General features: G+C 48.0%; 1 protein-coding gene across 5 annotated transcripts in view; it reads right to left on the reverse strand.

Moving 5' to 3' along the window:
• The window catches only part of ci (transcriptional activator cubitus interruptus), a 370,606-nt gene that overhangs the window by 90,429 nt on the left and 252,677 nt on the right, over nucleotides 1–27,500 (reverse strand). The window contains exon 1 of one of the 5 annotated variants that reach the window (XM_043008160.2): nucleotides 7,645–11,819. The exons of the other annotated variants lie outside the window; for them this stretch is intronic. The gene's annotated coding sequence lies outside the window, so the exon portion shown is untranslated. Of the gene's footprint in view, nucleotides 1–7,644; nucleotides 11,820–27,500 lie in introns of those variants that run through there. 5 annotated transcript variants of the gene reach the window in all.

The following is a 27,500-nucleotide window of genomic DNA, read 5'->3' on the forward strand; positions in this document are numbered from 1 at the left end:
CTTCCTTGAGAAGTAGTGAGGTGTGAGCTCATACCCATGCACGCACAAGCACCTACAAGCACGCACGCACACACACACACACACACACACACACTCAGACACACACACACACACACACGAGCACATACACATACAAGCACAAACACAAACACACAAACATAAACACGTACATCCACAAATATGAACACATACAAACACAAAGACACAAACACATACATACAAAAACAAACAAACAACCACACCTAAAAAACAAACCAACCCCCATCATCCAACAAACAAAATTTAATGGGCAACCCTTACAAACAACCAACCAAACCCATTAACCATTCTTAAAACCTCTCAAATACAGAATAAAACAAGTCACACCCCCTTCCCCACCCCCACCCACCCCCTCCCTTCATCTCCCCCCCCCCCTAAAAAAAAGCCCCCCACCCTTAAAAAAAAACAAAAAAATCCATCGGGCAACACAAAGAACCACCTAATCACCACCAGCAAAACACCCTATTGTCTAATGGTACAACAACCCATTAACCATTGCCACGGGACGAAGGTATATTTCACCTTCGGCTCCGCTCCTTCAGGTAAGTAAAGAAGAACATCACACTTTACCTCTTATTTCCTCTTATTTCCTCTTGCCTAAGTAGTCGTTCTCTCTATTTTGTTCATCTCTTGATACAATCTTAGCGACATATTACAAAGAAAATAAAAATATATAAATATAGAACAAAAGAGAAGGAGAGAATGGAACATTTCGAGTTCAAAATTATAAAAAAAAGAAAGAAAAAGAAAAAGCGTATAAATTCTATTTCAAAGAATTGCAAGAACAGTATCTTTCTGACCCCGAGGATGAAGTAATTATAATCAACATAGAAGCTCCAGCCTCATAAAGCGGTCGTAAAACGGAAAATATTTCTGGGTGGGGAGGCAAGAGGAGGGTGGGACTGGGGAGAGGGGGGAGGAGCAGGAGGAGCAGGAGGAGGGGACTAGGGAGAGGGAGGGAGATAGAGGAAGAGGAGGAGGAGGAGGAGGAGGAAGGGAATGGGGAGAGGGGGAGGGAGGAGGAGGAGTAGGGGAAAGAGGAGGAGGAAGAGAAGGAGGAGAAGGAGAAGAAGGAGAAAGAGAAGAAGAAGAAAAAGAAGACGAAGTCTGAGGAGGAGTAGGAGAGGGGGAAGGAGGAGGATGTGCAGAATGAAGAGGAGGAGAAAGAAAGAAAAAAAAAAGAAAGAGCAAGAGAATAAAAAAGAAGAAGAAGAAGAGAAAAAACAGGAACAAAATAACAAAGAAAGACGCCGCTTCCACCAGGACAAAAGCCAAAGCCAAAGCCAAGACACCCACCGCCCTCTCCGATCATGATATCACGTCTTATCACCTTAATAATCCAAAGAAGCAGGAAACACGTCTTTCTCTCGAAGGCTCAGTCACCCGTGAGAGGAACACAGGCGGGGCAAGCGTGTGATGTCTCTCTCTTCGCACCGCGGTACAGGACCATCCCCGAAGCATAAGTGAGAAGAATTCCGTTTCGATTTTCATTTCGGATATGCTCTCCTAAAGGGTGAGTTTTTTTCTTTTTCTGTGTGGTTCCTTTAAGTGTGGATACTTGAGTGTGAGACTGCAGAGGTGCTGGCTGATTAAGTGTGACTCCTTAAGTGTGATTCCCGAAGTGTGGATGCTCTTCGAGTTGGTTCTTAAGCATGACTTTCTCTTGACTGTGTCCCTCCATGTCCCTTCCTCCCTCCCTCCCTCCATGCTTTAAACTTCCCTTCACCCCTTCCCTTTCCTTCCCCCCTTCCCCCCTTCCTCTTCACCTCACCCCTACCCCCTTCCCTTACCTCCTCCCCCTTCCCCTTCCCCTCACCATTTCCTGTTCCCCTTCCCTCCCCCCCTTCCCCTTCCCTTCCCTCTCCCTTCCCCTCCCTTCACCTCCCCCTCCCCCCTCCCCTCCCCTTTCCCCTCCCCCTCCTCGGCGTCCGCTCTGGCACCCTCCAGACGCGGGCCTTCGAAGGACCACCTAGTGTGACGACCTCTTCACCTGAGGAGGTAAGGCTATGACGGCGCTCATGACTAAGTATGGCCCGTGTCCCTCCCAGCCCCGCCTGCCGTCATGCACGCGATCCTCTCGTTTGACGGGGGGGGGGGGAGGAAAGGAGGAGGAGGAGAAGGAGTGCATGATCCTATCCGCTGGCCGAACCTCCATCTCCAACGTCTTCATCACTATTTCCAGTGTACCATTGTCATCACCCGAGAAGTTTCGGCTTGGCGTGCGATGAAGTTCCTTGGTCCGAGTTTGACTTTTCTTTAATTTTTTTTTTCTTAATTTTCTTCTATATGCTATCCTTCGAAGTGTGAACGCAAGGAGACGAAGGCAGAAAAGCAAACAAACAAGAAAGAAGAAGAAGAAAAAAAAAACCAGACATCCACGAAAGCCCAAATCCACGAAACCGCAAATCAACGACGGCCCAAATTAACGAAAGCCCAAATCCACGACGGCCCAAATCACCAAAGGCCCAAATCCACGACGGCCCAAATCCACCAAGAGCGAGTCCGAAATGGCACACAAAGGGGCGACAAAACGCGGGGTGCAGCGAGGACAAGACTTGACGCTCGACCGCAAAAATTCGCTAACAATGAGACGACAAAATCGGCTACATAATCAACCAAGACACTCTATCAAATAATTGACAGAAAAAAAAGAGAAAAAAAAGAAAAAGAAAAAAACGAGGAGAAGAAGAGAAGAAAATAAAAGGCCAACACCCCCCAGACCACCGCCACATGTTGCAGAAAAGTGCAGTGCAACCATGCCCGAGGCCTCGTACGCGGTGTCCCCAATGTAATAACTTTATCCACAAGTACCGGTTTTCGCCAGAACACCGAACCAACCCGCCATCACCACCGCTACGGCAGCCGCTGTAATAACTTTATCATCCGCCGAAGGTACCGATGGAACTTCCCTTGATACCCTACCACCTCTACCCCCATCCCTACCCCCACCCCTAGCCCTAGCCCCACCCTATTCCTAGCCCCATCCCCACCCTGTCCCTACCCCTACCCCTACCCCTACCTCCTAGCCCCAGCCTCCACATGCTTCTTTTACCATACACATGTTTCTCGGGTGTGACCCTTCCACCTTCTCTTCCTTTCTCTCTTCATTCTCTTTTTTCTCTCTATCTTCGTCTTTTTGTTTCTCCTTCTCCTTCTCTTTCTCCTCTTTTTTTCTTCTTTTTTGTTCTTCCTTCTCCTTTTCCCCGTCTTCTCTTCTTCTCCTCCTCTTCCTCTCTCTCCCTCTCCTCCTCCTCTTTCTCCCTCTCCTCCTCCACCTCCTCCTCCTCCCTCTCCCTCTCCTCCTCCCTCTCCCTCTCCTCCTCCCTCTCCCTCTCCCTCTCCCTCTCCCTCTCCTCCTCCTCCTCCCTCTCCTCCTCCTCCTCCCTCTCCTCCTCCTTCCACTCCGCATCTCACACCGCCAGACCTTTCTTAATAACTTCATCCGCGAAGGTCGATCTAAAAGCAGCAATTGGATATCATCTAATAACTTCATCTATGAGGCGGCGGTACGAGGGAGGAGGAGGGGGAGGAGGAGGAGGAGGAATTAGAAATGGAGGAGGGGGAAATGGAGGAGGAGGAGTTGGAAATGGAGGAGGAGGAAAAGAAGGGGGAGGAGGAGGGGAAAATGGAGGAGGAGGAGGGGGAAATGGAGGAGGAAGAGGAGGAAATGGAGGAGGAAAAGAAGGGGGAGGAGGAGGAGGAGAAAGAGGAGAAGAAGAACTACAACAACAACAAAAATGATGACAAGAAAAAAAAAAAGAAGAAAAAAAGAAAAAGAAAAATAATAATAATAAAAATAAGAAAAGGAAAACCAAAAAAGAGAAAAAAAATAAGCCAGAAATAAAAAGAAAGAAATATAAGCAGAGGAATTCAAGCAAGACAACCAAAAAGCGGACAATAATAAGGATGAGAAGGAAATACTTTGTTAACAGCCAGAGAAAGACGTCAAAGTTTTTGGCCAGACAGTTTCAACATCGAGACAGCGGCAGTCATGCATTATGTCATTAAATATCATGCAGTAAGAGAACTGCGCCTTTCAATTAATTTGATGCTATTAAACACCACATCATTGTTGGAATCATAAATCTTTGCAGCGTCTGAAGCCAGAGAGAATGAGAGAGAGAGAGAGAGAGAGAGAGAGAGAGAGAGAGAGAGAGAGAGAGAGAGAGAGAGAGAGAGAGAGAGAGAGAGAGAGAGAGAGAGTAAAATAAAGAGAGAAAGATTGATAAAAAGATGTAAAATAAAGAGAGAAAGTAGATATACGACAAAAATAAAAAAAAGAGAGAGAAAGAAAGCGAGTGAGATCGACAAACAGATATACAATAAAGATAGAGAGAAAGAGAGAGAAAAAGCCCGCGCACGCGAGAGAGAGAAAGAGAGAGAGAACTAACTAAACAAAAACAGAGAGAAAGATAGAGAGCGACAGAAAGTGGAGGCAGGCGTCGTCAGAGAGCAGCATCACGTGACTCGTGAAGATCTGCCATCACAGCGGGTCCATCCCCTGCACCACGTGTGTGTATGTGTGTGTATGTTGTCAGGTTTCTCAATTATCAGTTTGTGTAAGCAAATTATTCGAGTTGACTTATGCTAATTGAGTCTAAGGTAGAGTCTTCTTCAAGACGTAAGTGTCGGGTCACTTTCAAGATGTCTTTTATATTATCCTTTTATACTATGTTCTGTGACGAAGGATTTTCACCAAGAAGTGTTTCGTCACCGTTAAAGGATTTTTTTTTTCTTTGTAAGATTGTTTTGCTTGCTTTATCTTGGTTGTCTTATCTCCCTTATCACTTGGTTCGCGCGTGGATTTGATAAAGGGGTTGAAGTTAAGTAGATATGGGGAAAAAAATTAATTGTACTACGTGTTCATTGCATGAGGTGGAGCCACATGTGAATGATAAATATTATCAGTATAACAGGTCTGCCAGTAGTAATACAGCGATACATTATATCGTAAATATACTTTGTCTGACAAGTTCCTCCTCCTCCTCCTACTTCTTCTTCTTCTTTTTTTCTTCTTCTTCCTCTTCTCCTGCTCCTTCTCCTCCTCTTCTCTTTTTTCTTCTTCATCTCCTACCCGTTCCCCCTTCTCCTTCTCCTTGCCCATCCCCTTCCTCTCCATGCTCTCTTCCTTCTTCCCTTTCCTCTACCCCCCTTCTCCTTCTACTTTTCCTACTTCCCCCTTCTCGCCCCTCACCCCCTCTCTCCGCATAGTACCTCGAAGGCCAACGCTGGGCATGGCAAAGATCTCAAGCAGCCATGGCAAAAACCTTTTTTTTCTTCTTCTTTTTTTTTTTCTTTTTTTTTTTGCAATACCTACCCCAAACCCGCAAGTCTCTGTCTGGTTCAGACCTTAGACACTCTTGGCCAGGGGCGGTCTGTGTCTGGACATTATACAGGTTATCATGCACATTTTCGTACGCACATAGAAGCATATTTGAGGCATGTTCGTAGCCTGTATATACGAACAATGGTATGTGTGTTCGTGCGTTTCATTCCGTTTCGAACTTTGAGCTTATTTATGAATATTTTTTATGTGAATACTATGGGAATTTAATACACCGAACGATTAGGTATAAAATGTTCAGAAAACTATTTTGAATTTTCTAATAAAATAATAGTTTTCTTCAAAGCGATCTTCCAAAACGCTGATGAGACCAATCGCCATTTTGTTTCTGCTTCGAAAATATTTTTTTTTCGAAACAGTTTCAGATATTTAACGAACAGCGCTCTCTTATTCAATCATCTTTCATCCACCGCTTTTAACTTTATTCATATATGAAAGATAATCTGGCTATCTGATACATATTCAATCTTGCCAAAAACTTTTCTATCCGAGAGTTTGATTGCAACCAAGAGATGCAATATAGCAACGGAAGTAGTTCTATCAGCGCGTTTGTTCCAAAAAAATCAAAGATAGAATTTTATGAATATAAATATAAGTATGAATATAAATATGAATATATATATACATATATATATATATATATACATATATATATATATATATATATATATATATATATATATATATATATATATATATATATATATATATATATATATATATATATATATATATATATATATATGAATACACACACATACATATATATACATATACTTATAAGTCGTATATAAACCAAACATAGAAGTTGTCGAAATCAGGGTAATGTATCATCTGTTTAACCTATTTTGATCAAATCTCACAAAAAAGTTTTACTTTGTTTCCATACGATTTTCACCCTGAAAAGCCGTTGCAAAGAGACAAAAAAATTACATATGAATTTTCTTTATCATTAAAACTTTAAACAAAATCAGAGAAAAGCAAAAGAAGACAAAAAAAAAGAAACACTAAAAACGACAAAAACTTATACCATACTAAAGAAATCATGAAATAAAGAAAAAAAAAGAGATAAAATTAAAATAAAAGAAGAAGAGAGAAACCACAACTTCAAAAACAAAAGAAAAGAGAGACAAGGCGAGAAAACAAAAGAAAGAAAGAGAGAGAGAGAGAGAGAGAGAGAGAGAGTGAGATCTCAACACTGAAAAGTCCTCAAGCACATTTTCGGAATGGCGCGCCGGGGGGATGCAGGGACGTGAATACACTCAAAGACATTTTACCTGCTCATAGAAACGTGGCGGAGAAGAATGAGCAGAATGCAAGCAGAATGCAAGCAGAAGCGCTAAACGTCACTTTCCATTCACACAAAACTGTTGCGAGGAAACTGAGATTTGTTTTTGTCTTTCTTTTTTTTTGGATGGGAGGGGGAGGGAGGGGGAGGGAGGGGGAGGGGTAAGGTTGACAGAGCAGTTGAGTTTTGTCTTCATTCACACTTTCTTTTGTTTGTGGGAGGAGAGGAAGAGGAGGAGGGGGACGAGAAGGATGAGAAGGAGGAGGAGGAGGAGGAGGAGGAGGAGGAGGAGGAGGAGGAGGAGGAGGAGAAGGAGGAGAAGGAGGAGGCGGAGGAGGAGGAGGAGGAGGAGGAGGAGGAGGAGGAGGAGGAGGAGGAGGAGGAGGAGGAGGAGGAGGAGGAGGAGGAGGAGGAGGAGGGGGACGAGGAGGAGGAGGAGGAGAAGAAGAATCAGAAAGAGGAGGAGGCGAAGGAAGTGGTGGAAGGGTGAAGCAGGAAAAATAGAAAAAGGAAGAGAAGGAGGAAGAGGAAGAAGAAGATCAAGTAAAATAAAGGATTAAGACAGAGGCAAGGAAGAGGAAGAGAAAAGAAGAGAAAGAGAAAGGTCTATCAGAGGAATATATGACACTTCTGCAATGCCAGTTTTATAAATAAGTCATTCAGTCGCGAGATGAGCTGCCATGTTGCATATTCTAATGTTTCTCTGAATAAGTTTTTAATTTCAGCATAACATCAGCATCTTACTGTATTTAGGATGATATATTGGAAAAAAATGCCAAGAGTTCAATTTAGATAAACATATTACTCTCTGTACATACATACAAATTAATATCCCATAATACAAATAAGCACACATATATGTATATGATTGTATAAATATACATACATACATATATATATAATATATATATATATATATATATATATATATATATATATAAAAAACGTAAACCTTAGAATCGCCAAGACTTACCGCAGTGGAAGCGACGGATAGACACCGATAGACTTGTCGCAACCGATAAACAAGCGTGCCACGACACTCCCCGACTCCCAAGCACTTTCCTAGCACTTGTCACTCCTCGCCAGGGATGACACACACACAGACCCGAGGAGTGAGATCCGGAGGACCTTCACGCCAAGGAGAATACCCGCCGAAGGATTTGCAGGAAGGTCACTCACTCGCGAAGGGGTGTTTGGGGTTTGGGGTGGGGGTGGGGGTGGGGGTGGGGGTTGTAGGGGGGAGGGTTGGGGGGTGAAGGGTTTTTCTTTTGAAGGTTGTAGTGGACACAGCGGATATAGAAATGTATCTCGGTTGTCTTCTCTAAAGCACTTCCTGTGACGCCCGTCAGTAAATGAGATTATTCTGTCTTTTCTGTGATCATTTCCAGGACTTTTAAAACAGAGGTTTGCTTTGTTTTGTTTTTTTCGTTTTTGTTTTCTCTTCCGGGATATTTCGAGACCCTAGGTTTGCGGTTCACCATCCCGGGCCGAGATGAATATGGCGATGATGCTCCAGACTTCAGCTCACGGATGCTGGAGATGACAATGATAAGAGAAGAGAGAGAGAGAGAGAGAATGAAAGATGCAGAATAATCGGAAGCCGAACTGGGAAGAGGGGAAGGGGATAAAAGGAAGGAACACCGTGTCGGAGGAGAGGGAGAAGAAGAAGGGAGAGAAGGAGGAAGAGAAGGGAGAGGACCTAGCGCATAGGCCTACGTGGGGAAAAGTGGGAATTTTTGGGGTAAACAGGTATTACAGGTCGAAAGCAGAGGAGCAGCGGGCTTGGGGCGGACTTGTAGCTTTGTAATGCGCGGCTCCATACACGCAAGGTGGAGGAGGAGATAAATTCAGGGGATATAAATAAATGGGAATAGAGACAAAATGGAAGGAAAGGGTATGGAAGAAGAGAGAGGATAAATAATAAGAGGAGAATGGGAACAAAGACGGAGATAGAGAGAGAAGTAGAAAAACCGAGACCAGGAAAGGAGCCGAGAGAAAGAGTGAGAGAAAGAGTGAGAGAGAGAGAGAGAGAGAGAGAGAGAGAGAGAGAGAGAGAGAGAGAGAGAGAGAGAGAGAGAGAGAGAGAGAGAGAGAGAGAGAGAGAGAGACGGTTCAGCGAGGGAAAAGGTAACTCAGAGAGACGCTTATAGGCCGAGCTTCTAGAGGTTAGGCGGAGAGGGAGGAATGGCTGGTGTGTTTGTGGCGGTGAAGCTGCGGCGGCTGCGGCGGCTGCGGCAGGTTGGCCTGAACTTTTCCTCCTCAGCCAAGGCTATGGGATGTATGGGTCGCGAACACTGGACACCCGACGTCTGCCTCGATCTATTTGCGAACTGGCATGTATTTCTCGTTTGCGTGGACACAGACACGTATATCACCAATACTAGTTCGTATTAATCGCACTGGGAACACACTGCGGGTCGGCACATATTCGTTAGTTAAACCTCTGAGGGGGCGATGACACTTAATCCACTTCATCTATTTATCACATCTTCCGTAAGGGCACAAGAGTACGGTGGTCGCGGCATGAGCATCACACAGCACAAGGGAGACGAGGCTGCTTCTCCCTCCGCTCCTCATCACTTGACAGTTCACCTTCTCGTAAGACAAGTGGAGAGAAGTTGACACGTCGTTCGTAGGGACACTCATCTCTGAAGCCCTCGCAGCCTCCGCCGAGCAATGGCTCAATCACCCCGTCGATAGGATGATGCTGAGCGCTGGTCGACATCACTAATTGAGACGTCGACACCGCGGACTTCACTACCCAATCTGCTTATGACCAATCCCAGTCCGCCGCCAGCATATCATCAGCATTATATAAACTCCATCTCTTGCGGCCTCTATGCTGGCGGACCACCCAGGAAGTGTCGGGGAGCCGCCAGGGTGTAGCATGTACTCGCTCCTCGAGCCCAATACGCCTGCTTAGCTGCCGTTTTCGAGGTAAATATCCAGTGGTGTCATGTGGAGGCGAGGTGGCGCAGGTCCCGTGTGGTCGCTGGTTGGGTACTGACTAGGGCAACCAACACAAAGCCGTGCTCAGGTCGAGGAGTGGGACTGTCAGGGCCCCGGGACCACACACACGCGGCGGCCCAGACCAGGCTCGCTCCGACACCAACGCTATTTCCCGCAATCGCCGCCCCGCGCCCACCCCGGTGCGTCCGCCCGCCCTCACCTTTCGCCTCGATCCTGCGGCTCCTACGCCTTTCTCCGGGGTCACACTCGGTCACAAGCAAGCTCTCGTGTCCCTCTTGCAGGAGGACGAGCCTGCGACGTGGCCAGAGACGTGCGTGTGGCCCAAGACGAGCGCGGGCCTGACGAAACTTAATGGAGAGATCTCGCAACCTTGAGAGACTCTTCGTAGACTGCGCTAACCATCCCGACCTCGGCCCAGGGACCACCGTACAGAGCGACCACCCCTAGTCCTGAGGGCCTTGGTCGCTATAAGCAGGTATTTTCTTAATTCTCTGTCTTGAGGAAGCAGGTGTCCCGGAGGCTGGGAGAAGGATGTGGGGAGATAATAACGGGGGAGGGACCCGAGTGTGGAGTTCCTCGCCCCATTGGCTCGTCTTGACCAGCCACCGTGAGAAGAGAAAAACACCCGTGACGTCACACGTATTTTGAGCAAATGAAATTATCAGGTGCATAACGTGTAACCAATGAGAGAGCTTGTTACACGGCGGTTAGGCGGCGATGGCGGGGACGAGCGAGCCCACGATAGAGATATTACCTGCGGCCGCACCTCCTGCCCCGGCCCTCATTATCGGCCGATTTCATTCTTTCCTGTCAAACCCGCTTACATCGCTCGCTATTGGCTCTATCGACGCATCGACACGTGTTCTGCGGGTTGTCGTTCTCTGTCAGAACTTACGTTGTCCCGTCGCTGGATTTCGGGGGGTGGGGGGTCGGGAGGCGGGGGGAGGGAGGGGGAGTGGGAGGGGAGGGGGATCGAGGGGGGAAAGGGGTGGGGGTTGGGAGGACGGGAAGCTTTAGCAACAGCGACAACAATAGGTGTCTATTCACCTGTGCTACTGCTAGGGTCCATAGAACTACTCATTTTTTCCTCTCTATACACTTGTAGTTCCGTGTCCACCTGTCTATCACTACGACTACATTACTTAGTTTTCAGAATAATTTCGCAAATCTTGTACGTCAACAGGTGTTGCAGGGGGAAGTCCTCGTCGCATCAACAGGTGTTTCGCAGGAGCTCTAATTGATCTACAGGTGAGCACATTCCACTCCTCCACTCAATTAACGTGATATCCGATCCCCCTCAAAAAAAATTACGTGAAGATTCTAATCCTGTTTACTTTACAACGAGTGCTCTTACGGATTCCTCAGAGCTGTCAATGGAGTTTGAAACAATCGTATAAATAAACAAACAACTTCGATTTGAACTGCAGCGCCCATGATGCACGAAATCAACCTAATTTTGGACATAATGCCGATAATCATACCACGGGTGGTGTTCCTAGAAGCGCATTTCGGCCTCGCTTCGGCGTCGGCTGAATTGAAGTCAACTCGATTGACAAGTGTGTCGCGACGTGCAACGATTGCAACGACAGCATGGCCGACGTTGCATCAACAGCCGGCCATTGCTGTCAGAGTAAGAGCTAGAGTCAAGAGAGTAGCTCGGAGTTGAGTAGCCTACACGCCATTCGTAGAGGGTTGAAGAAAAACCCGAAAGTTGCAGCAACGCACTGTACTGCAACTTAGACACCAAACAACATTAAATTGCAACACATAAGGCATTAGGCTGCAACTTAGACACCAAATAACATTAAATTGCAACACATAAGGCATTAGACTGCAACTTAGACACCAAACAACATTAAATTGCAACACATAAGGCATTAGACTGCAACTTAGACACCAAACAACATTAGACAGAAACAAACGAAACATAAAGCCATTAACTGGAGATTAAATAACAACAAAAACTACGACATTCGACCAACGACCCTACGAGACGACAGACCAACGACGACTCTATCTGAAGACGACCATTAGCATCACTTCAACGAAACGACCATGTTATGACGAGACATGTCTATTTGCAGTTGAGGGTTAATCGCATCTGCAACTCACTTCATTTTCCTCGTCCTCTTTTTCTCGACACGTTCAGTCATGCATGAATGAAGCAAAAAGAGAATGAGAGAGAGAGAATGAGAGAGAGAGAGGGGGGAGAGAGGGAAAGAGGGAGAGGGAGGGAGAGAGGGAGAGGGAGAGGGAGTGAGTGAGTGAGTGAGGGAGGGAGGGAGGGAGGGAGGGAGGGAGGGAGGGAGAGAGAATAAGATAGATAAATAGGTAGATATATAAAGATAGAGATAGATAGATATATAGAGAGAGCGAGAAAGAATAAGATAGATAGAGAGATAGATAGAGAGAGAGCGCGCGAAGAGGAAGAAACAAAGACGCAACTTCTCTATATCTCTCAAGTTATCGCGTTTATATAAACTGGTTACATCCGAATGCCACGAAGAGAGGTAGGAGGTAGGGTAGGGGGAGGCAAAGGGGATGGGGGGAGGGGAGTAGTAGAAGGGAAGAATGGAGGGGGGGGTAGAGGGGATAGGAGGGGGTGGAGAGGTCTTAGGTCGTATCTCGTGACAGGATACTCCCCCTCCCTACTCTGCATGGCAGTATGGCTGGGCGTAAGTGTCTCCCACCTCTTTCTTTCTCTCTCTCTCTTTTTCTTTCTCTTTATATTTCTCTTTCTTTCTCTTACTCTCTCTCTCTTTTTCTTTTTCTTTCTCTTTCTCTTTCTCTTTCTCTCTCTTTCTCTTTCTCTTTCTCTTTCTCTTTCTCTTTCTTTCTCTTTCTCTTTCTCTTTCTCTTTCTCTCTCTCTCTCTCTCTCTCTCTCTCTCTCTCTCTCTCTCTCTCTCTCACTCTCACTCTCACTCTCTCACTCTCACTCTCACTCTCACTCTCACTCTCACTCTCACTCTCCCCCTCCCCTCCCTTTCCCACTCCCCCTCCCTCTCCCTCCCCCTCCCTCCCCCTCTCCCTCTCTCACTCACTCCCCCCATGATGTCCCCTCGGGCCCAGAGCGAAGGCACGAGCGCACACAGCATCACCATCTTCACAGTTGACGAAAGCATTAGTATTGGTACACCGTCTTGAGTGACACGGGCATCACTTATCCAATAAGGGGAGCGGTGCCGGGTGAGCCTACATCCACCCCCCCCCCCTCTTCCTTCCCTCTCTCCTTTCCCCCTCCTCCCTCTCCTCCTCTCCCCCCTCTCTCCTTTCTTCTCTCTCCCTCCCCGCTTCTTTCCCCTTTATTTTATTTTCTTCCACTATAGTTTGCTTTTAATTTATGTAATTTGGTTTTGTCTTTGTTGTGTTCTTTGTATCTATTTCTCAGATATTCCTCTCTCTACCTCTCTATTTATCTCTTTCTATCTCGCTACCTCTATTCCTCTTTCTGATATTTTTTTTCTATTTTCTTATCTATCTTTTTATCTATATTTAGGCTCGAGGCGAATTAGTCATCGACTATCATCAATCACGCCCTTTTCTTCCCCTCTTTAGTCCCCTTCCATCTTTATCTCTTCCCTCTTCATCTCTCTTCGCTCTCCTCTCCTTCTCCACCTTCTCCCCTCTACATCTCCCTTCTTCCTCGGCTCCTTTCACTTCCCTTGTCCCCTCCCTTCCCTTCCCAGCTCCCATTCATCACTTCCTCTAACTCCTCCCATCCTTCCTCCCTCCTCCCCCCTCGCCTCCTCGTAAGCCCTCGCATCGGCCTCCACCCACCCTCTCTCCCATCCCCCCACTCCCCCTCCCTTCCTTCCTTCCCTCCCTCCCTCCCTCCCCTCCCAAGGCCTTGCATCAGCCTTCACCTCGATCCTCACTTCCTTCACCTTTCAATTGCAGATCCTTTGTCCTCGTCAACTTTTCTGTGCCTCTTGCTCTCTGTCTCTCTCTCTCTCTCTCTCTCTCTCTCTCTCTCTCTCTCTCTCTCTCTCTCTCTCTCTCTCTCTCTCTCTCTCTCTCTCTCTCTCTCTCGCTCTCTCTTGTCTCCTGTCTTCGTTGGCCATTTATCTTCATCTGACACACACACTCATTCTTTTCTTTACTCTTTTTAGACTATCTTTTTTTCCTTCTATTCTTTCTTCGTTACCCTTCGTTTGTGTTGTTATTGTTTTGTCATTCGTTGAAATTTCTGGAGGTTCGCTTTTGTCTCCTCATTTTTTTCTCTTTTTTTTCTTCTTTGGGTTCGTGGGTTTTGCTTATTCATTTGTTTATTGTGATGGTTGGATAATAGCATCGGTCTTTTCCCTATTTTATGTTGTATCGTTTGTTGCAACTGTCTTGTTTCCTTTTATTTCCTTATTGCATTTTTTTTGTTCTGTATTCTTTTCAAAATTATCAATTATCTTTCTTTATTCTACCCTTTCTTGGTCTTTTTTTTTCTCCTATACTTTCGTCAACTTCCTTTCTGTCTTCTCCCCTTCTTCTGAGTTCCCTTACATGTCTTCTATTTCCCCCTTTCTTATATTAACCTTTGTACCTTTTCGCTTTCCTCTCCTATTCTTCTCCTTCTCCCTATCCCTTCGTTTATCCCCTCTATCACTGCCTCATCAACCTTCTCCTGTCCTCCAGTACCCCCTTTCTTCCCCTCCTTCCTCCTTATTCCTCTTTACCCTCCTCCCATATCTTTCACTTCTCATCTACCCTCCCCACCCCTCCTCTCCCTACCCTACCCACCACCCCTACCTTCCTCCCGTGACCCTACAACCTACCCCCTCCCTGCCACCCCCTTCCACTCTCCCTCTCTCTCTATCCCTTACCCCCCCCCACACACACACACACACACAAACACAGACCCCCCCCCCCCCACACACACACACAAACACACAAACACCCACAGACCCCCCCCCCCCACACACACACACACTTAATGTCGCGTGGTGGCCTGGTCTCGGTTCGACTGCGAGACGAGATCCATGTCTGAATTGATTTGTTGAACCTTAATGGATTTAATGGGAGTGTTTGCGCCTCTTTATCTCGGCTGTTGGTTTATATAATTACTGTAGGCAGCGGAGGGAGGAGAGGGGGAAGAGGGGGGGAGAGGGGGAAGAGGGGGAGGAGGGGGAAAGAGGGGGGAAGAGGAGGGGGGAAGAGGAGGGGGGAAGAGGGGGAAGAGGAGGGGGAGGAGGGGGGAAAGAGGGGGAAAGGGGGGGGGGAAGAGGAGGGGTAAGAAGTGAAAAAGCAGGGAGGGGAGTGTTTGAGAGAGAGAGAGAGAGAGAGAGAGAGAGAGAGAGAGAGAGAGAGAGAGAGAGAGAGAGAGAGAGAGAGAGAGAGAGAGAGAGAGAGAGAGAGAGAGAGAGAGAGAGAGAGAGAGAGAGAGAGAGAGAGAGAGAGAGAAGGAGAGAAGGAGAGAAGGAGAGAGAAATAATCTAAAATCCCCCCTCCCATTGCAAAACCGACAGAGGGAGAGAAGCAGAATAAACTTTACATAAAAAGAGAGAGAGATAGGACCCCAATATAAAGACGTCGGAGAAATTAATTCGCCAGACCCAGAACGCTGCCCTTATTTAATCGTTACTCTTGGCACCGTAATATCTTTAAAAAGGCACTTCATGTACCGTGGCACCATAGCTAAGAGATACACCCCCTTTTTCCTGGCACCATACACCTGTAGATTAACCACACACACACACACACACACACACACACACACACACACACACACACACACACACACACACACACACACACACACACACACACACACACACACACACACACACACACACACACACGCGCACACACACACGCTTGTGGTTGAAGTCTTAATACACTTGCTATTTCCTGTTCAGTTCAGTTTAAGCCTATCGGTTGGCACTCGAGTGAATTTCAAAAAGATTCGTTCTCTTCATTTTTTTTATCACTAATTGGTACCTCTTTTCTTTATCGTTTCTCATTTGTTTTCGCGGGATTCTGCCTCGTGATTTTTTTTTCCTATTTGAATCGACGATTTTTGTAATATATTTGGCTTGAAGTGTAATTTCGAGGGAGTTAAGTTAAGTGGAGAGAAAGGTATTATCTCATTTTCTATTCATGTATTTATTTATTCATTGATTTATTTATTAATCTGTTCATTTTTTTCATCGTGTTTTATAGAGTGATGTTCGCGTGATAAGTACCCTAGCGAGAGCCCATATAGAGCTTGACATACTCTCTGACCAGGACACCTCGCCGCCCTCCTGTTTTGTCTCTCGTGAGAGGTGTATCTTCTCTCTCTCTCTCTCTCTCTCTTTCTCTTTCTCTTTCTCTTTCTCTTTCTCTTTCTCTTTCTCTTTCTCTTTCTCTCTCTCTCTTTCTCTTTCTTTATATTCTATATATATTCTCTATCTATATATATATATATCTATATATTATATATATATATATATCTATCTCTATCTCTATTTCTATCTCTCACTCTCACTCTCACTCTCACTCTCACTCTTACTCTTACTCTTACTCTCACTCTCGCTCTCACTCTCTCTCACTCATTCTCTCACTCATTCTCTCTTAGTAGTAGCAGTGGTAGGAGGGAGAGGAGGAGGAGGTGGACGGAAGGGAGAAGAGAATGGAAGACGAGGATTAGAAAGAAGAGTGAAAATAAGTGGAGGAGGATGAGGAGGAGGAGGAAGAAGAAGAGGAAGAAGTGGAAGAAGAAAAAGAAGGAGAAGAAGAAGAATAGGAGGAAGAGGAGAAGGAAGAAGAAGAAGAAGAAGAAGAAGAGAAGGACGACGACAACGACGAAGAGGAGGAGGAGGAAGAGCAGAAGAAGGCTGCCGTCATTAGCTTTTTTGCGGGCCTCTCTCTCTGTGTGTGTGTGTGTGTGTGTGTGTGTGTGTGTGTGTGTGTGTGCGTGTGCGTGTGCGTGTGCGTGTGCGTGTGCGTGTGCGTGTGTGCGTGTGCGTGTGTGCGTGTGCGTGTGCGTGTGTGCGTGTGCGTGTGCGTGTGCGTGTGCGTGTGCGTGTGCGTGTGCGTGTGTGCGTGTGCGTGTGTGTGTCGCCGCCGCCCAATTCGTCATACTTCGGGGAGATATTTCGGCAACCAGGCTCCCGGCTTCTCCCTTCCAGTTTTTGCGGACGTGCTGATAAATGCTGCGGTAATACAGTCGTCGAACCATGTGTCGTTAATGATACAGTTGTTATCCGCTGCGCTCCTCCTGCTGTTAAACCCTGGTGCTGCTTTTTTTCTTTTTGAGGCTCTCTCTTTCTCTTTTTTTCTCTTTCTCTTTATCTATTTCTCACTTTCTTTTTATCTCTTTCTTTTTTTCTTTCTCTTTCTCTTTCTCTCTTTCTCTCGCCCTTTCTCTTTCTCTTTCTTTCGTCCTTTCTCTCTCTCGCTCATTATCTCTTTCTGCATTAGTTTGATAATCATGACAATGACAATTTTATTAATAGTAATAATGATAATAATGATATGGAAGATGATGATAGTAACAACAAAAACAATAATAATAATGATAAAAATAATAACAAAAATAACAATGATAACAATAATAACAATAATGATGATAATATCACTATCATTATCATTCCTTCCGCTACTACAATGTCTATCGCCATCACAGGAATGCGAGATCTCAGTCGAAGGTGCCGTTGTCATGGCGACGCGTCACTCGCCTCCGTTCCCAGCTGTTGCCTCCACGAGTCGAGCGCGCGCTGTCGCCGCCGCCGCCGCCGCCAACGCCAACGCGTGATGGCATCCCGGCGTGACCTGATGGGCCCCGCCGTGTGATCTGCGAGCCGGAGCGTAATCTGATGGGCAGCCACTCCGAGCAATGCCTACCCACAATGCCAAGCGGAGACCGCGAGTAGCGCGGCGCGTTCGAGCGGAGATCTGATGGCGAGCAACATGCAACGCGTCAGTTCAACAACGCGGGCAAGAAAGGGAGGCGGCGATGATGAAGTCCTCTCCCACGCGAGGCCGAGGTTGCAAGGTTGCAGGACACGGCGTGTTGGCACTCGAGTCAAACACGAAGACGGATTCTCAAAAACTCGAAAGCCGAAGACGGCGGCTTGAATGTCTCTCTTCGGAGGGTCAGATCATGAGTTTAGAGGAGGGGGCAGGGGGGGGGGTGAGGGGAAGGGTTGTTAGGACGAAGGGGGGAGGATTGGGTGGTTGAGGGGAAGAAGGGTGGTATGAGGTAGATGGGAGGAAGGGGTGATAGAGGGGAGGTGGGGAGGATTGGGTGGCAGGGGGGAGGTAGAGAGAAGTGAAAAAGAGGAAAGGAAAGGGGGAAGGGGAGAGGAAGGTTAAGGGTTAGGGGAAGGGTAGAGGAAGGGTAAGGGTAAGTGGAAGGGTAAGGGCAATTGGAAGGGAAAGAAGAAAGGAGAAAGGGAAAGGAAAAGGAGAAAGGGGAAAGGGAAAGGAAAAGGAGAAAGGGGAAGAGGAGGAGGTGGAGGGGCAGGGTGAGGGGAACCAACTGATCAATCAGAGGATTAACAGACAGTGCATGATGACGGAGACACATGCTTGCCTCTCCACCTGTCTTCTGATGGCGACGACCGGCCGAGCGTTGTGTCGACCATCTGTCTTTGTTTGTGATGAGCTCTCTGTCATGCCCCTTGTCTTTGTTAATGATAAGTCAACGAGACCATCAGTCTTTGTCTGAAATAACCACCTGTGTCCCTTTTAGCAGGAATCAACAGCTCAGTCGTTAATTCCTCTTTTACAACCACCTGGCGAGCCATCTGTTCAAGATCATAATCAATAACCAGTCACTGCATCGGGGGAAGATTTATTGATACATCAAAAGCCATGTCAACAAATGGTACCGTAACGGCTTTTCAGAATACCTGTTTATTTTTATTTATTTTAAGTTTATTTTAAGTTTTAGCTGGTGTTTCACGCGGGTCCTTCAGTGCCCTTGTTGTCTCAGAGCCTAGTGATAGTGCCATCTGTTGTGATAAGTGTGATGAAGGTGTTATGGTGTTATGGTGAAGTCCCTATGCTATTTGGTGTTGTGTTTGTATGTGCATTGTTGTATTCCCATATGGAATGCGCGTTGCTGTTTTATTCAGATACTGCTTTTGGAAAGTAGGACCGTGAGTCGTTCATTTTCAAAAGCATTTCGAAATACCAACGAAACCCCCTATTCTTCACCCGAAATTTCCAACATTGTCAATCCCCCCAAAAAAAATATTTGACATTCCTTTAATTACACGCGCGTAAGTACACACCTACCTATATAATTACGGTGTCATTACATACACATACACTGCCATCCCCCCTCCCCCCCCTCCCTCCCTCACCCCTTTAGACAACAGCTCCCGCCATAACCCGCCACTTTACAGCTGATCACTGAGTGGTTAATGATGGCCCAACCAGCAACATCCGACGTAAGGCTGATGTGCAGGTGTTGGCCGTGGTGCTGTGTGTGTGTGTGTGTGTGTGTGTGTGTGTGTGTGTGTGTGTGTGTGTGTGTGTGTGTGTGTGTGTGTGTGTGTGTGTGTGTGTGTGTGTGTGTGAGAGGAGAGAGAGAGAGAGAGAGAGAGAGAGAGAGAGAGAGAGAGAGAGAGAGAGAGAGAGAGAGAGAGAGAGAGAGAGAGAGAGAGAGAGAGAGAGAGAGAGAGAGAGAGAGAGAGAGAGAGAGAGAGAGAGAGAGAGAGAGAGAGAGAGACAGACACACAGACACAGAGAGAGAGAGAGAGAGAGAGAGAGAGAGAGAGAGAGAGAGAGAGAGAGAGAGAGAGAGAGAGAGAGAGAGAGAGAGAGAGTGAGTGTGTGTGTATGAGAGAGAGAGAGAGAGAGAGAGAGAGAGAGAGAGAGAGAGAGTGTGTGTGTGTGTGTGTGAGAGAGAGAGAGAGAGAGAGAGAGAGAGTGTGTGTGTGTGTGTGTGTGTGTGTGTGTGTGTGAGAGAGAGAGAGAGAGAGAGAGTGTGTGTGTGTGTGTGTGTGTGTGTGTGTGTGTGTGTGTGTGTGTGTGTGTGTGTGTGTGTGTGTTTTATGAGGGTGTGGTGGTAATGGTGATGTGGATGACAGGGATGTGTGATGAAGATGATGGTGGTGGTAGTGGAGATGATGATGATTATTGGTATCAATGATGATGTTGACAAACGACGACTATGGCATTAATGCCAATGATAACAACAAGCATGCAGTAATACAGACACACAAAGGATATATTGCATATGCTGATATACCGTGTTGCACAGTGGTATGACAGTGTTGATGTGCGGTTCCCCGGCGAGCCAGGGGTTGTTAGCGTTGCAAGGAGGAGGGAATAGTGAGAAAATGCAAGCAAGAAGCGACGTGGCCGTAGAGTGCATTCAGAGTAGCATCCGCGGGCGTGCAAAAGCCAGTCCGGGCGTGGGGTGCGGTGGGTGGGCGTACTCGCATGTGGCGGTGGGCGTGCGTGGAGATGTGCATGGAGGCGGGGAGGGCGTGGGGAGCCTCGGGTGGGGCGATGGGGCTGGTGAGGGGTGGGGTAAGGGGGGGGGGGAGGAGGAGGAGGGCAGAGTGATGGTGGGGTGGCCAGGGGGGCTCGGCCTGATACAGTCATCTTGTCGGCCATCAACAATGCAATCATCATGAAGCCGCGTCCGAAAGCCTCGCCGCGGCTCGGGCTTCGGGTTCGCCTCGGGTCGCCCTTTGTCTCTCGGCCGCTGGTCCCGTTCCCTCTTGCTGACGGAGGGATTCATGGGGGCCGAAGGGCGGCTCATGGCGAGAGAAAGGGCGGGCGCGGCGACGGGCGTGCACGAGGGCGCCCCACAAAGCCCCCTGTCGCCGAAGACTCTCGCCTCCAGAAGTCATACGGGACAATGATGCTGCAGTTACTCAATGGCCACCTAATTTCACACGATTAGTATATCTATACACGGGCCGACGCGGGCTAAATAATCCACAAGCAATGGCCGATATCTCCTGAAGTCGAGGAAGCCATTACAAGTATCGCTTGTTGCCCCAAGCTGCCGAGAAGGCGAATCTGGGTGGTCCGGCAACTACCTCGCCAACCAGCCTGCACCCCGTACCCGCGGGCACCCCCTTCCCCCCCTTCCCCCCTTCCCCCCCTTTACCCCCTTCCCCTTCCTCATCCTTCCCCCCTTTATGCCCTCCTAGAACCTCCCCACCCCCACCCACCCCCTCCCCTCTGGCTCACCTGGTGTGTGTGTGTTGAAGAGAGGAGGGGGTGGGGGTGGGGGTGGGGGGGGAGGTGTGTGTGTGTGTGTGTGTGTGTGTGTGTGTGTGTGTGTGTGTGTGTGTGTGTGTGTGTGTGTGTGTGTGTGTGTGTGTGTGTGTGTGTCTATGTGTATGTGTGTTTATGTGCATGTGTAGCGATTAGGCGTGAGGTGTTAAGCAATGTACTATGTAGTGCTTGCATGTGTTATATATATGTGGTAGGTTGGTTCCAAAGGGCTCGGGTGCGTGTGTGTGTCTGCCTGCATGGTGGTTAGGTACGTGTTGTGGTAGTTATAATAATAATGCCCAAGAACAAGAAATGGTATCGTCTGACGTACCATAAAAAAAACAAAAAACAAAACAAAACATGCGTCTACAACTATAATGGTAATTTTCTGGACAAAATAACTATATCTGTCTATCTGTCTAAGTAGTTATTCGTCTATCTATCTACCTCGCTGTCAACCTATCTACCTATTCATCCATCAGTTCAAGTATAGATCTTGCTCTCTATCCATGTGTGTGTGTGTTTATCTCTCTATTTCTCTATCTATCTATCTATCTATCCATGCATCTATCTATCTATCTATCTATCTATCTATCTATCTACCTATCTATCTATCCATGCATCTATATAATACGGACACCAGCGCATATAAGCGCAAATGCATCTGCAGTTGCATCGGTGTGCACGCATTGTATGGATACAAAGTAGAGCAGTGTTGTTTGCAATGGTAACTTAGGTGTATAAGGTATCCCATGCAACGCAGTATTGCGGCGTGATGTGTTGCGGCGTGTCACATGGTAAGATGACGTGCTGTGTCTGACAATGATGTGTAATGATGTGCTTTGATTTCCTTCGCCGTGATGTGACGTGATGCGGCGTGTCACACAGTAAGGTGACGTGCTATGTCTGACAGTGATGTGTAATGATGTGCTTTGGTTTCCTTCGCCGTGATGTGATGTGATGTGACGTGTTATTCCGTGCGATGGCGTGTTACTTCGAGATACGACGTCCTGTCCTGCTGTGATGTGCTGTGGCGTGGCGGGCTTTGATGTGGGAAACCGATGCAAGGCAGTGAGACGACCTGTGCCGCGGTGAATAATGTGGTAATTTTCCGGTTCTTTGGCAGTTTGCTGATCTAGCTGCAGCGGAGTCGACGGCGGAGACTGACCGACCGCCGAGGACCGCTTGCAAGGTTTTCAAAATAAGTGGTTCGTTCTTTCTTTTCTTGAGAAATGGTTGAGTGATGGTGGTCAGTATGGTGATGTTTTCGTAACACAGCTGGTATTTTTTTTTTTTTTAATTGTTCCGGGATGATGATTAGTTTGGTGTCAATTTCGGAATGAGGTTTTGATTTCGATCATAAAAATATCAGTATGGAGTTATTTTTGTATATGTCTATTGTCTATCAGGATATACTGCGAATGGTAATGGTTGTAGTTATGGTAGATGATGACGATGATGATGCAACCATAAAAGCAATAATAATAAACTTTTACTGATAACACAATACTAAGAACAATGATAATGATAACAAAACACCTAAATCCTAACAACAATATTAATAATAATGATAATCATAATAATAGTTATTAAAGAAAACGAGGATGATTAGAAAAAAAACATGTGGTGGTGATGGTAATGCACATTATCGTAGTGATGATTAGGATGTGATGATAGATGTGGTGATACATAAATATATATATATAACATTTTATCATAGGAGGATATATAGAATGACACAGATACAGTTATCTACGATACAACAATAACAACAACAACAACTGAAAAGCCAGTAGAAAATATAGATCACCCCCCTTTTCTCTCTTCTCCTCCTCCTTACTTCTCCCCCTACCCCCCCTCCTTCTTCCTTTTCTTTTTCTTCTCCCTCCTCTTCCCTCCCCATCCCCTACCCCTGCTCCCTCAACTTGTCTTCACCTCCTCCTCCTCCTCCTTCCCTTAACCCCCTCCTATCCCTTCTTCTCCCTCACATATTTCCTTCTCCCTCCTTTCCCCTTCCCTCACCACCTTCTTCTATCCCTCCCTTCCCCTCCCTCTCTCCCTCCTCCCCTCCCGCTCCGCTCCCCCCTCTCTATCCTCTACCTCTTGTCCATCCTCTCTCTCCCCTCCTATCCATTGCCCCTCCGCTCCTTACAAACACTCTAACCTCCCTCTCCCCCCCTCCCTCCCCTCCCAACCCTCCCCACTCAATTTCCAGCGTTCCAGGGATGTTCAACGCTCAGTAGAGAGTGAGCTAAACGCATGGACGCTGGACACGTAAAGTAATATATTGCTAATAAACCGGAATACAGGTGTGGTGGTTGAGGGGGAGGGGTGTGGATGGGGGAGGGGGAGAGGGGAGGATGGGTGGGTAGAGGTTGATTGGAAGTGACATGAAGGGGTGGAAGTGGGGGTGATGAGGGGGTTGGTGGAGGGGAGGTGTGGGAGGGTGGTATGGAGGAGGGAGTTCCAAGTGAGTAATGTGGGAGATGGGGTGGGTTGATCTGGGAGAGAAGTGGGAGATAGAGTGGGAGAAGATGGGGGGAGAGAGGTGGAAGTGGGTAGATGGTGGCTGATGGGGGGGGGAATGGGGGGGAGGGGGTGGGAGTAGCGGAGGGCAGTGTGGTGGTAGGGGTGGTGGTTGTGGAGAGGGTTTTTGGGGTTTGGGAGTGGGTTGGTGTTGGATGGATGAGAGAGGTTGATTTTGAAGGGGGAAGTGGTGGTGGAGGGAGGGGTTGTAGGGGGAGGGGGAGAGCGGGGGAGAGCTTGAGAGGTGGGGGGGGATGGAATGGAGAGGTGGGTTATGGAGGGTTGGGTGGAGGGGAGTTTAGGGGGAGGGGAGAAGGTGTTAGGGTGGAAAGAGGGAAAGAGGTTTGTTGGGGCGGAAGGGTTTTTTTTTGGGTTGTTGGATTGGGGAAAAGGGTGTGTTGTGTGGGGTGGTTTGGTGGTGGAAAGGGCAGGGGAGGATAAGAAGAAAGAGGAGAGGTATAGAGGGAAGGGGGGGAAGGAAAGATAAGAAAAGCAGATAAAAGATAAAGGGGAAGGAGAGAAGAAAGGAGAGGAAGTGAAGAGTGGAATGAAGGGGTAATAAAAATGTGGGGTTGGTGTACAGAACGGCGGAAGGGAGAACCGGGAAGGGGTTCGGCGGAAGGGGTTGTTGGCGGGGGGGGGTGGGGTGTTGGTGTGGGGCGGGTAGGGTTGGGGGTGTGTGTTTTATGCGTGTTTTGAGGGGGGGTGTTGTGGGGGGGGTTGGGGGGGGGAGTGTTAGAAGGGGGGTGGTTATGTTTGTTAGAAGAAGGAGAAGAAGGGGAAAAGGAGGAGAGGAGTGGGAGGGAGGGGGGAGAAGGGAGGACGGGGGAGGAGGAGGACGGGGAGGGAGGAGGGGTCCAGAAGAAACGACTGACATTCCGCTTTGGAGGTTATGTTGTGACTCAATGTTTCTGCGGCACGTGGTTGTTTGTCGTTGTGCAATTTGCGAGAGCGAGAGCGAGACGTGAACAAAGAGAGTGAGAGAGAGTGAGAGAGAGTCACTACCACGAACCACAAACGAGAGAGAAATGGAGGAAGATGGTGAGAGTGAGGGCCAGAGAGAGAGAGAGAAGAGAGATGAGAGGTTGAATGGTGAATGAGGATGAGAGAGAGAGGAATGAGAGGTAGGAGAGAGGGAGAGGAGAGAGGGGGTGGAGAGAGAGGAGGGAGAGAGAACTAATTTCTCCCTCCCTCCCTTCTTCTCCCTCACTAATTTCCTTCTCCCTCCCTTCCCCTCCCCTCACCACCTTCTCCCCTCCCGCTCCCCTACCCCCTCTCCATCCTCTTCTCCTCTCTGTCCATCCTCCCTCTCTCCCCCTCCTCTCCCTCCCGCTCCCTTACCCCCACTCTAACCTCCCTCTCTCCCCCCCCCCTCCCTCCCCTCCCAACCCTCCCCACTCAATTTCCAGCGTTCCAGGGATGTTCAACGCTCAGTAGAGAGTGAGCTAAACGCATGGACGCTGGACACGTAAAGTAATTATCTGCTAATAACCGCGACACAGGTGGGGTGGTGAGGGAGGGGTGGTGGAGGGGAGGGGGAGATGGAGGGAGAGGTTGAAGGGGGTGGAGGGAGGGATATTTCCTTCTCCCTCCTTTCCCCTTCCCTCACCACCTTCTTCTATCCCTCCCTTCCCCTCCCTCTCTCCCTCCTCCCCTCCCGCTCCGCTCCCCCCTCTCTATCCTCTTCTCCTCTCTGTCCATCCTCCCTCTCTCCCCCTCCTCTCCCTCCCGCTCCCTTACCCCCACTCTAACCTCCCTCTCCCCCCCTCCCTCCCCTCCCAACCCTCCCCACTCAATTTCCAGCGTTCCAGGGATGTTCAACGCTCAGTAGAGAGTGAGCTAAACGCATGGACGCTGGACACGTAAAGTAATTATCTGCTAATAACCGCGACACAGGTGGGGTGGTGAGGGAGGGGTGGTGGAGGGGAGGGGGAGATGGGGGGAGAGGTTGAAGGGGGTGGAGGGAGGGAGTGGGAGATGGGGGGGAGAGGTGGAGTGGGAGATGGTGGAGATGGGGGGGGGGGGGGGGGGGGGGGGGAGGGAGAAGAGAGGGGTTGTAGGAAAGAAAGAAAGAAAGAAAGAGAGAGAGAAGAGAGAGAAGAGAGACTGAGGAGAGCGAGAGAGGAAGAGAGAGAGAAGAGAGAGATGGAGAGAGAGAGGAGAAGGGATAGGGACGGGACGGATAGAGAAGGGCAGATAAGATTGAGGGGGAGAGAGGGTAGGAGGATGGAGACGAGATTGAGAGAGAGGGGAAAGAGAGAGATCGATAATGGAGGCGAGCGGTGGAGAGAGAGGAGAGACGGAGAGATGAGGAGTGAGAGGAGAGTGATAGGGAGAGACGTGAAGAGAGGAGAGAGAGGACGAGAGAGGAGGGAGAGAGAGAGAGGGGGTGGAGAGGTTGAAGGGGGTGGAGGGAGGGAGGGAGGGGGAGAGGTGGGGGGATGGAGGGAGAGGTGGAGGGGGAGATAGGGGGAAGAGGTTGTGGGGGAAGGGTTGGTGGAAGGGGAAGGGGTGGTGGAGGGGAGAGGAAAGAGGAGAGGTAGAGGGAAGGGGGGAAGGGAAGATAAAGGGGAAGGAGAGAAGAAGGAGAGGAAGTGAAGAGATGGAATGGGGTTGGACGAACGGCGGAAGGGGTTGTTGGGGGGGGGGGGGGGTTAGAAGAAGAAGAAGAAGGAGGAGGAGGAGGGGGGAGGAGGGTCAGAAGAACCGACTGACATTCCGCTTTGGAAGGTAAGTTGTGACACCATGTTTCTGCTGCCGTGGTTGTTGTCGTTGTTGCAATTAGGAGAGCGAGCGAGAGTGAACAAAGAGAGAGAGAGAGAGAGAGAGAGAGAGAGAGAGAGAGAGAGAGAGAGAGAGAGAGAGAGAGAGAGAGAGAGAGAGCGAGGGGGGGGGAAGGGAAAGAAAGAAAGAGAGAGAGAAAGAGAGAGAAAGAGAGACAGAGAGAGCGAGAGAGAAAGAGAGAGAGAGAGAGAGAGAGAGAGAGAGAAGAGAGAGTGGGAGAGGAGGAGAGAGAGAAGAGTGAGAGAAGATGAGAAGGAGCGAGAGGAGAGAGAGAGGGGTGGAGAGGGGGAGGGGGGTTGGGAGAATGGGGGGGGGGATGGGGGAAATGAAGAGAAAGAAAGAAAAGAGAGAGAGAGAAAGAGAGAGAGAGAGAGAGAGAGAGAGGGAGAGAGAGAGAGAGAGAGAGAGAGAGAGAGAGAGAGAGAGAGAGAGAGAGAGAGAGAGAGAGAGAGATAAAGAAAGGGGGGAAACCAAACCCAAAACGAGACCACGTTTCACTTACCTCGGCCAAATCATATTCCCGCGGCAATCCAGCTCGATGTTGTTCAAAACACAATATATCCAGAAAATCGTAACAAAACATGTACACCGACCGCCACTGTACACTCCTTCGGTCAGACACTTTTATCTTATCTTTTTCTTATACGTTTATCTTTTTTTTTGGAGCGATTATTATTTTCTTTCCTTGTCTTAGAAAAAAAAGAAGTAACAGTTCTAGAACATGTTTTTTCCCTTCTCTTCAGACGTTATGCAAATGAGTACAGGCAGTTATTCTAGAACTGACGTAAAACAAATGAATTTCCAGTGACGAGTGGTTCGTTTCTTCATCATTTTTGTGAACGAACGTTTCTCTAAATTACGACGTTAGGTCTTGCTGTTGTTGTTTTTGTTGTAGTTGTTTTGGAACGCACCATAATCACCAATAACAAAAAAAAAAAACACTTCTGATCACAATCCGCCAGCTTTTATGTACACACTCTATAAACAAAGTCTTCAAAAACACGTTTCCGAACCTCTTTTTTTTTTCTTCAAATAATAAAATGGGGCATCCCCCCTCCAAAAAAATAATAATATATACGCGGGTTTACATATACGACAAGTCCATCAATCACTCTCTCTCGCGTCTGGCCCTGTCTGTCTGCACATTCTCTCTCTGTAGGTTATCATTTTCCCTCCTGCAGGAGCGCATCCATATTCGGATGGCGACTCGGAGGCAAAACGGCGAGAGAGGGAGAGATAGAGAGAAGGAGAGAGAGACACACACACAGAGAGAAAGAGACTGAGACAGAGAGAGAGAGAGAGAGAGAACCGGCGGAGAGGGGGGAGAGGTCAAGAGCGCGTGTGACCGTGACGAGACCCTGACCTAGACTGACCTGAGGTGGGCGGAGTCCGAA

The sequence above is a fragment of the Penaeus japonicus genome, unplaced genomic scaffold, assembly GCF_977035675.1.
Source record: "Penaeus japonicus unplaced genomic scaffold, GWHDUDI00000001_assembly GWHDUDI00000018, whole genome shotgun sequence".
NCBI classification, from domain to species: domain Eukaryota; kingdom Metazoa; phylum Arthropoda; class Malacostraca; order Decapoda; family Penaeidae; genus Penaeus; species Penaeus japonicus.